This window comes from Bidens hawaiensis, unplaced genomic scaffold (genome assembly GCF_021521415.1).
Source record: "Bidens hawaiensis isolate Kalapana, Puna unplaced genomic scaffold, B.hawaiensis_p1.1 tig00051645_1, whole genome shotgun sequence".
Lineage (NCBI taxonomy): Eukaryota > Viridiplantae > Streptophyta > Magnoliopsida > Asterales > Asteraceae > Bidens > Bidens hawaiensis.
In genome coordinates this window covers 84,374-95,506 of record NW_027499283.1, presented here as the reverse complement: position 1 = coordinate 95,506, position 11,133 = coordinate 84,374, and the positions used below count along the sequence as shown (strand labels likewise).

At 40.2% G+C, this 11,133-nt stretch overlaps 1 pseudogene; it reads right to left on the bottom strand.

Annotated features, from left to right (window-relative positions):
* Window positions 1-2,999: 2,999 nt before the first annotated feature.
* On the bottom strand, window positions 3,000-4,981 carry LOC143599249 (uncharacterized protein At4g06744 pseudogene; annotated as a pseudogene).
* Window positions 4,982-11,133: the final 6,152 nt, after the last annotated feature.

The window sequence follows — 11,133 nt, the reverse complement described above, 5'->3', positions numbered from 1 at the left end:
TTTGTTTAATCGGGCGGTAAGGACGTTGTTTTCCCTCGTCTTCTGGGTGTAGAGGTTCGTGCTCTGTGGAAGATCTCTACCCAGTTGCCTCTCGGTTTCCGCAAAGCGTTTAGCTGCGGTCATGATGGCATCCCATGTGGATGGCATGCCATCTTTGCCCGTCAGGGTGCGGATGAGTTCCGGGTCGTTTGCGCCCTGGATGAAAGCGGCGCGAACGAGATCTTCGCTAACGTTGCCCAGGCTTAGCTTCTTCGAGTTGAAGCGAGTGATGAAGTCAGGCAAAGATTCTTCCTCCTCTCGGACGCACTTGAGGATTGTCCACTGCTCCTCAGTGTACTTTCTTTGCTGACTAAAGTGTTGGCTGAACTTCTGTTGGAAGTCTGCCCAATCGTAGATGTGGTGGACCGGCAGACAGTCGAATCACGCTCTAGCTGCCCCGACCAGCGTCATTTGGAACATATAACACCACGTGGGTTCCGTCCAGTTACTGACGGTCGCCCCCGCGATGAATCTGTTCAAGTGATCGTCAGGGTCAGAAATACCATCGTACGTGCCTATGTTGGACATTTGTTTGGCACTTCTTGGGGCGATTGCTTCCGCAATGTCCCTTGCGAATTTGGACGTTCCCGCCCTTGCCGCAGTTGGCGTGAATGTTTTGGAGAAGTCCCGTGGGCTGTTGCCCACGTTTATTGGACTGAATGCTTCTCCAAAACGCCTTCTCGGTTGGGAATCCGTTTCTTTACGCTTCCCTTTCGCCCTATGACGAGGGTTCGCGTCTTCCTCGGATTCCTCCGAATCATCGTCGTATTCGAATTCTTCCACTTGTTGGAGTGAACGTAAACGTTCATCCAACTCAGCTTGGAACTCTTTTAGACGTGCTTCGGCCCACGCTTTAACCTCATCGAGTGTTTGGCAGGGGAGCCTCGTCTGTTGATTTTCTAACTGGGCATCGGTGAATCCCAGTGTCTGATTATTTACTTCACTTGCCCCGGCTTGGGTAGCCGGGGTAGTGTTCGTAAAGTTTGTGTACTCGGTATTCCCCCTTATAGCTGGGGTCATAATTACCGGAGTCTCTTGGTTACTCGGTTTTGGGACCGGAGTATCCTTAACCATCTTTCCAGAAATTTTGAAAAAACTGGAGAAAAATAAAGTTCTAGCTTTATGCACGGATGGCGCCAATGAAGAAACACCAGTCGAACCCCGACAGATTACGAGTAACCTGAGGGTTAGATAGACGTTTCCCACGAGGGGTTAATTCCGGCAAGATGGTTCTTCCGATAACCTGCAAAACAGACACCGTGAGCTCGTCACTAAGAAAGGGGGGGGTTCCTCCTTGTGACCACCCTCCGGCGTGAGAATCAGTCTATATTACTCTTTGAATATAAAAGTATATTAAGAATACTAGAGCAGTTATCAGGTAAATTATACAAGATATTAGATGATGAAATGATAATACCATTTGATGTCTTTTATAGCCGGAGGTGGGTTTCCAAGGAGGTTTAGCCGGCCTACTACTCTGCCAACTGTGGCCTACACACGTGCTCTGCTGGTAATTGGTGGATAGGCAGCGGCTGACAGTGACCAGGCGTGCTGTTCACTTTTCCTTTTCCACCAACTACAGGCTAGGCACGTGGTATGGCAGGAGTTGGTGAGCAGGCGGCGGCTATTGGTCACAGTGCTGTGGCGTGTTGTCTGCCATGCTGCTGTCAGTGAGCTGTCGTATCGTTGGTCAGATCTTTTGTCCATACCTCGTCAGGTATCACACAAAAGATCCTCCATTATTATACGGACTGGCTCATTTAGGCGGGAGTTTTCCCCCTCCCGCCTTTATGCGGGAATGTTCCCGGCTTTGCTCATTCCTTCTTCAGGTGACTACTGAATTATTATGAGTTTGAGCCTTATGCGTGTAGCCATGCTGCGCGGGTGGCCAGTCCCTAATGGCGGGTATCCGCATCTGCGGGAACAGGCGGATACTTGGAAACCATAGGGAGGCATTTCCTGCGGGACCAGCTTGCGTACCGCATGTGAGGTCGTCACAACTCTGAGCGTGGTGGGTCCTGCGGGTTTGGTAGGTCGCGGCGCAGACATCCCTATGGTGAAGTCTGCGGGTTCAACTGCGCAGACGTCCGTTTAAGGAGTCTTGCGTGTTCAACTGCGCAGACGTCTCCTTTTAAGGGAGTCTTGCGGGTCCTAACCACCTCTGCTGGGACCTACCTCTTCAGAGTCTGAACAAGTTTTTCTTTGGAACATTATGTCTAATGAAGATGCGAGGCTTTAATATGCTAGGTTTATAAGAACTTTAAGGAGATTTTAAAGTAAAAATTGAGGGGCCCAATAGGTAACATGGACCTCTCAATATCTTTACATATTGTGATTTGTGTCTAAGGTATTCGCATCGAAACATTTTGGGTCGCAACGGGTTTCCAGTCGGGACTAGGCATTGGGTCGGAACGGGTTTAGGGTTCGTACTCATTTCGGGTCGGAGCTGTTCGGGTCAAAACGGGTTCCGATCCGAACCAACTCTGACCCTGAACCCATTCCGACCCGAAGTATGTCCCGAGCCAAAACCTGTCCCGTTCCGACAACTTCTACATCTTGCTAGGGTTATTTAGTTAATGTTAGAAACGTTCCATAGATTTTCTAAGCATTCCTTAAACTTATGGAAGGATCGTGAATTCCATTGATTGAAATTTGGTTGGAATTAAATCAAATTCCAATTCATTCTCTTAGCCAACCAAGCATCGTAAACGAATGAATTTTAAATTCCAATTTTCCTTGAAATCCCATGGATTCTTATCAACCAAACAACCATTATGACTCTCCACGGGTTCCCATGGATTCTAGCGTTAGCGGTGATCACTTCTATTGTAAAGACAATAAGTCAAGGAAACTAGAAGACACATCGACCAGGTGTTTGGTAATTCAACTCTCATATACATAGCCATCTGATGAAATTTTGGTTTTACTGTTTTAGGACGTTGTGACTTTCATTGTGTTTGATAATAAATGGATATGTTATGTTATGTGTAAATCCAACGGTTCATCTTACCCCGATTTTAAGAAGTCACACTTAAACTTATTATATTAAAATTAAGGTAATTCACTTTTCAGCAAAAAATTAAGTACACAGGTTGAAATTTAAGTAACAAAATTCTATAAAGTATACATATTAGTTTAGCAACACACTTAACAAGCGTTTAACAAGAAAAAAAATACATTAAATGGGAGCCGGTGACAGACCCATAGGAGAACCACTGAAATTTGGTGACCAACAAGGAAGATACCGATATGTCTGCCTATACGAACAATAGCGCGGTTTCGCAAAGAATGCCGAACACTCCGCCACGGGTCTCTGATCTGGTTGCCCCATTATACAGTTGTTCCTCACATCAAGCACTCCTTTATTAATCAAACCTCTGCATATTGGACCAACACTAACAAAATAGTTGTTAGACAAAGACAAGTTAGCCAGATTGCCCATGGCACACACCACCTCAGGCACACCACCATACAACAAGTTCCCTGCAAAGTTAATCACTTCAGCCTTCTTTAAACACCCTAAGGAAAATGGTAATGGACCTGTTAAGAGGTTGTTCCCAGCGTCGAAAACCACTGTTTCGGTCAAGAAACCGATCTCGTATGGGAGGCAGCCGCTTAACATGTTATTTAGTAGCAAAACCTCGGATATACCCGAAAAGTATTTAGCGATGGAATGCGGTATTGGTCCGAAGAATCTGTTGTTGGCTAAGGTAAGGTAAAAAAGATGGGAATTTCCGAGGATTTCGGCTAGTTGTTGGATGAAGTTGTTGTTGTTTAGGAACAAGATGTCTAGGTCTTTTGTGAAGAGTTGGGGTGGGATGGAACCGGTAAAGAGGTTGAATCGGATATCAAGAAATGATAAAGTGTTCATTGCGAGTATCGCGTTGGGAAATGGCCCGGTAAATAAGTTGTTGCTTATGTCTAGCTCGTAAAGGTATGGAAGTTTTGCGATATTTGGTGAAATGGTACCTGAGAAGAAGTTTGAGTTGGCGTGGAAGAGTGCGAGGTCGGGTAACTGGTCAATGAAGCCGTCAGGACTCGGAGCCGTGAGTTGGAATCCATTGAAGTCAATAGAGGCAAGCGTTATTGCGGTTTTGTTGTCAGGAGGGTTGTCACAATAAAACCCTTTGTATCTGACCTCACCCAAGAACTACTGACATTGAGGGGGTCAAAAGTTATGATGTTCTTGAAAGTTTGTATCAACGGGTAGACTATAGATAGTCGCAGGTCGATGAAAACTAGTCCTTCAAGAGGGTTTTCAACCGCTATAGTTGATAGCTTACCATGAGTTTTGCTAAGATGGAAACCGGTGAGAATAACTATGAGCTTGAAAACGAATACAATGATCATTTGCATATTATCTTCAAGTGCTTTTGAGCTCAATTGCAAGATTGAGGTAATGTATATAGAAAATGATCAATGTAGCCAATAAATACTAATGATTTGAAGAGACCGGCCACTTTCTCTTTGTTTTAAGGTTCATAGTCATCTAGTTTATGGAAAGATGATGGAGAAAATATGATTGGTTCATTTGTTGGGGTTATTTGTCATCCACTTTGAAAAGGAAAGAAACAGAAGAAAAAAGTGATGGTTTAAAAGGGTTTATGGTTTGTTGTTGTTATTCTAATTGTATATTTAATTGTTAATGGGGTTGATGAACTCCACCAATGGAAGTGAATGGAAATGGAAATGGAAATGGTGGAATTCAAATGACGCCAAGTTGATGTCATGCCACACTTGGAAAAACTAATGGAAAAGGCCTTATTTTAAAGGGGGGAAGTAGTATTTCTCTCCTGGTTATTATTCTTAATTAAGGTTGACACATCTAAATGTCATGAACCAACCATTAAGGTTGGAAGTGCTTTGGCAAACAGTTTGAAAAAATCTTTACTAGAACTAACTCTTGTGTAAAACATGTGTCAAAAGAAAATTTTATAATATATGTTTGGTTGTGTTGCATTCAATATACATTTTCTTTTTAATCTCTCCGTGAAAGAATGTTTGTGTTTCCCCACCTGAAGTAATTCTACAAGATCCACAAATGTGTTTGTATTACACTCCATAGATAAACACATTTTCGACTAACTTTATGATTTTCAGTATTTACTCATGATCAGATCAAAGGGTTGTGATTGTCAGATTTACAGAATATCTAGAAATTGTAGTACATCCCATGTAAACAAAACCAATTTGAGATTGTCTAGTATTAGGAAGACTAAGACCACACATAGTGGGTTCATTTTGGTGGGGGTGGGGGTGGGGAGGGGCTCCAAAACCCGCGCAACACTGCTCCTCCTTTTTTGGCGTAATTGGATTTGCGGGTTGTGGGTTTAATGGTCAAACTTAACCGTTGGTTAACGGTCCAAACTAAAAAAAATAATTCATTTTCGTATATAATCCACTTTATCCCCAATCAAACCTCACATTTTTATATAATTCTCAACTTAAATTCTATAAAAAAACTACAAAACTATATATGGATTCTCCTATTTCAGATTTATGCTACTAGTTTTTGGGAATGTCGATGACGACTATGAGGAAGAGACGGTTACGAATGAGATTAAACTCATGGCATAGGTTATGCAATCTCTTCGTTCTCCTCCACCCACGTGCTCGAAAAGATATAATATTGAACGAGATCGTTTGGCGCAAACACTCGTTTGATGACATATTACTTCAATGATCTGCTAAAATACAAGAACCCCGAATATTTTTAAGCGTCGCTTTCGGATGTCTAAACGTTTACTTTTGCACATTACCAAAAAATTGGAGCACGAGTTTGAATACTTCAGCAAAAACTAGATGCGCGAGGGATGCTAAGATTCACCGTTATTCTAAAGTGTACTTCATCCATTCGCGTGCTCGCCTACAGAAACACGACCGGCGTTAACAATGAGTACTTAAAGATAGCCGAAAAAATAACACGAGACACGTTGGAGTACTTCTGCTATGGTATATTTTAATGTTCTAAAAAGTTTCTTGTTTTTAAAATTGATTTTAGTTAACAATTCAATATAGGAATGATAAAACTATAAGCTCCGCATTATTTGAGAAGGCCAAATTGGAACAACCTAAAACGGATTTATGAGGCGCATCCCCGGGTACATGGTTTATTCGATATGATCGGGATTGTAGATTGTATGAAATGGGGTTGGGCTACTTGTCCAACTCCATAGCGAGATCAATTCACACGTGGTGACCAAAAAGGACCAATGGTCGGTCTTCAAGCAATTGCTTCATACGACATTTGAGTTTAGTCGACCTTCTTTGGCACCCCCAGTCCAACAACGACATAAACGCTCTGGAGGCATCGCACGTGATAGAGGATTACTGTCACACCCCGACTTAGGGCCTAGGCGTGTGACCACAAGTTGGTACCTGTTTTGTAAATATATCAGAGTTATGGGTTAATTTTAGCGGAAGACTTTAAGTTTGAATATAATATTAATTTACATTGAAAATTTACTTGGGAATTAAATACCCAAGTATTAGTTTACAAAATATATGTTTAATTTTACAAGGATTTTAGTTTATTAAAACGGAGCCATCTCGTAACGCGCTTCTATCTTCATTAAGACTCTAATCCTTGTTATTGCTACTTATGCTTAATTACCTACAATGGGTTGGAAAAATACGTCAGCTATATGCTGGTGAACACGTATGACTCAATAAAACATTTGAATGACATTACAATACAATTATAGTTTTCTGTACACTCAGCAGAAGTATTTCTACTTCTGGGCTTTGTACCACTACCCTACACACACAAGTGTTCCCCGTGCCATGGTAGCCCCTGAAAGGAGAACTAGTTATGACTGTTAGCCCGCTACCACTTAGCCTTAGATTGTTTAGGTTGAATAGTTATGTATGGGAGACACATGTGTAATTGGTCTGAGTTGCTTTTATTTTTTATCTTGTATTATAATGTTTTTAGAGATCACATAATCTCATGTAAACATCGACTGACTCATTAAGACAAACACACGTTCATCTTATCGAGTATAAATATGTTTTGATTGATTGAAAATGTTAACGTATTCAGCTGTACCGTCGGTGTTGGAAAACCTTGACTGTGAATGATTGAGAATGATATTTAACCTATACATAAATAGGTTTGTATAAATACATGAATGATGTTTTGATTAAGCTATGATTGCTAAACTTAACCTTGAAATCGTTTATCTTTAATTGTGAATGAAAACACTTAGTTTTTATGTGACGTTTGATGTAGCATGCTTTGACTTAATAGGTTATAACACGTTGGTAAGTTTCTCCAGGTAAGTAAACGGGTCCCTCGGTTGGGATTTGTACGAATTACTTTTCCTTAGGCAAGAAACTTACTACTAGTGATATCACCCTTACAGTTTACTACATGCCCGTCAAAATATATCTTTGGTTAACGTTACTTTGCTATGAAGTAACGTTTATGAAAACTCGTTTATGAATGTGAATGTTTACAAAATACTTTCAAAGTTAAAGGCCATAGCCTCGATTGATTGTATAAGCTATAATTTAAATAACTTAAACATAACTCCTACCTTAGATCGGATACTTAGAATGATAATAAGAAAAAGGCAGGATCTTGATCTATTCGCTTATGTGATGCTACTTGATTATGACTTCGTTTCTAGCACAAACTTCAAGAAAATGGCACGTCGGTTCGTCACGGCAAGTGGGCACGCCTTTCTATGCTATGTGTGTGTAAATGAAGGTGAGTTTGGGATGAGAAAGCCTCATACCCGTCTCCCCCTTTTATAGGCGTTTATGGTGACCCATCGCGATACGCGATGGGTTTTCTTAACCCCGTCGCGTATCGCGACTCCGCAATTTGACGCCGCCATACCAGATCGTGACACGTGGCCTGTAATATCATGCCACGTGTTGACACGTGGTTGGACACGTGTCCACTTACTGAGCCTCGTTATCGGGCTACGCGATGATCTCATGAGGTGAACCATCGCGTATCGTTACGCCGCCCAAAATTGGGTTTTTGTGCTAGTCCACAGCGCTACGTGATGGGCTTCATGCCTGCTCCATCGCGTATCGCGATGGATGAAGATTTTAGATTTTTACATATTTGGTCCCTATACTTTATAAGTTAGTTATTTTAAGTAAATTCTTACACGGTTAAAGACGCGGTGTTACAATTACGTCTCTGGTGCAACACATGTCGCTTCGTTTTGGGCTAACGATCGCTACTACCTTTATGGTTACTATTTGAATGATGAGATATATCTAAGATATTCAATTATCGTTAAAACGTTTAGATACCCAATTGATGAAAAAAATGAATAGTTTTAAGAAAGTACAAGAGTCCTCACAAAAGGACATCGAGAGCTGCTTTGGGGTTCTTCAACAACGTTACAATTTTGTAAAAAAATCCATGTAGCTTAGCGACGTTGGAAAGAATGAGAAATGCTATATATATGTGTCTCATATTGCATAATATGATTATCGAATACGGCGGGAGGGCAATATGTCCCTCTTACATATTGGCGATGATCCAGAACGAACAACAATTACAGGGAAGAGGTTGGTAAACGTGCTTTTCATGCGTTCAAAAGAAATACATAACCAACTTATGTTGATTTGGTCGAACATGCTTGGTGGTTCAACCCACTCTAATCGGAGGTAAAAATGAAGACAATGGTGAAAACAAAGACAAAGATGAGTCATTCGGCGATAACGATCTAGAAGAAGACGAAGAAGAAGATAAGTAGTATTTATGCTTTTTTTTTAGATTTATTTTTTTATTTAATGAAGTGTTAGTCATTTTATTTTTATTATAAAAATTAAATAAGAAAATAGAAAAAATGATTGAGTAATGATTGTAGGTAAGTCTTACTACTACGTCACTTCTTACAAAACTAGTCATTGCTGATAGGGACGTCATGTGTCGCATAACCTTTCTACGTGGCTAGTTACCACTAGGCATGGTCTAATGCCATGCATCTTTAAAACCCATCAAACTTGTATTCAATTGGTTATCCTTCGCATTATTTGTCTTTTAAGGGTATTCTGGTTGGAGGTAATGGAATAGAGAGGAATTAAATAGACAATGGAATGAAATTGATCATTAGCATTCTTTTGTCTTGTTTGATTAACCTACAAGAACAAAATAAATTATTACTTTATAATGTTTATTAGCCAAAAAAAAACACAAGAATGAAATATAAATGATAAATATACTCCTATATCAAAATATAAAAAAAATGGCAATTGCAACGGTGGTGGTGGCGGTGGCAAAGACAACAATGATAGTGGTGGCGGTGGGGATGACGATGGTGGTCAAGTAGCGATAGTGGTGGTGGTAGCGTTGTTGGTCAGGTGGTGGTGGAAGGTGATGGTGACAATGGTAGTGGTGGCTAAGGCGACAGTGGCGGTGGTGGCGATGCCGGCAGTGGTGTCATGCTTGCATATCAAACTCTACCTAAATGTTATACATGTTAAATTCAAGGTGCAGTCAAATACATTTTGGGTTAACCTATTTCCGTATCTCCATATCAATACGTAAACAAGATTTGCAGCTTTAAGAATTCAGATCTCAAAACCTTCAAAAAATTTTTGAATGACGACTTTGTTGTTTGTTGGATTATCATACTCTTTAAATTGAAAGAGCCATCTCCCCACTCGTGCCAGACTGTGTGTCTTAACCTAGGGTCGGCGCTCGGTGGTGGTAGGGTGGTCGACGGTCACTGGCCCGACACCCTGTTAGGCCTAAATTTTTTTTTAAAATAATTATATATATTTTTATTAAATACAATATGTATATGTAATGTTTAAACTCAATTTTTTTTGTTTAAAGTAATAATTCAATTCAAATAAAAGGATTCAATTACAATAAAGAGGCAGATAAGCGGGCAACAAGTTGCGCCGTCACCCCTTTTGAATGGCAAACCCGATCCTACTGAAAACAAAATTATCATTTTTCGGCGTCGTTGAGTTACTATGCACGACCCGCTGAACTCTTTTTAGAAACGTAGCAGCATCGGGGACAAGAGACCCAAATGTATCAAAAGCAAAAGGAATGAAGGCGTGTTGATTCTCCACACACGCCTTCTCGGAGCCGGGTTCTAGTATCATTTGAGACATGTTTAATCATATTTTTATACAAAAGTTTTTTACACAATTCAAATTATAAGCAAATAAACTCATATAAAAATTATAATTTATAAATCCAACAAAACCTTTTAGGCCTAAAAAAATTTCGCCTTCGGCCCAATACTTTTTTTGCTTACTCGGAGCCGGCCCTGCCTTAACCAGGCTCACGTTGCATCAAAGTTTGGCTTGGGCATTTTAAAAAACCATACCGCCTGCTGTCACTTGATAATCGTTGTGCTACCATAAGAGCAAAACTCTCTGACGTAACACACGATAAGTTGAGTACCAGAGTGGGCTCAATATGCAAATTTGAGGTCTACGACATTTATGGCACCTACACATTGATGATATTATCTTTTTTCATTGTCATTATATGTACTGCTTATTGTGATATGTTATGCTACTATTGTATATTTCTTGCTAAATTTTATTATTATTATTATTATTATTATTATTATTATTATTATTTCCTTGTTTTTAACGCTTACCTCACGTGTACATTGAATTTACGTGTAGCATGTCGTTAATCATCATAAAGTTAAAAATTGTTCAAAAATGATCGTTATATATAAAAATATTAAAATGGCTTATTTGATATATTAAAAATAAAAGATTTTAAGTGATTAAATAATCATATGAATTGTTTTATTAAAAAAATAGATAAAAGTTTTATAAAGTTTATTTTTTTTTGGACGGAAACTTTTGTATGTTTAGGCTACCGCACTCTCTGAATTTGGAGAGCATCGATACCTGACTCTGGCCAGATTATGGTGTCTTAACCGGGTCCACGCTGACTTCAGAGTTTGGCTTGGGCATTCCCCCTGGAAACCATACCGCCGACTGGCACTTGACTGCCGTTGTGCCTCCACAAGAGCAAAATTCTCTAGCGTAGCACACGGTGGGACGAAAACCCGGGTGGGCTCAGGTTTCGAACTGACAACCTTTGCACAAGGCCCAACTCAAATCATTCATTGCTAACATCCACTCAAATAC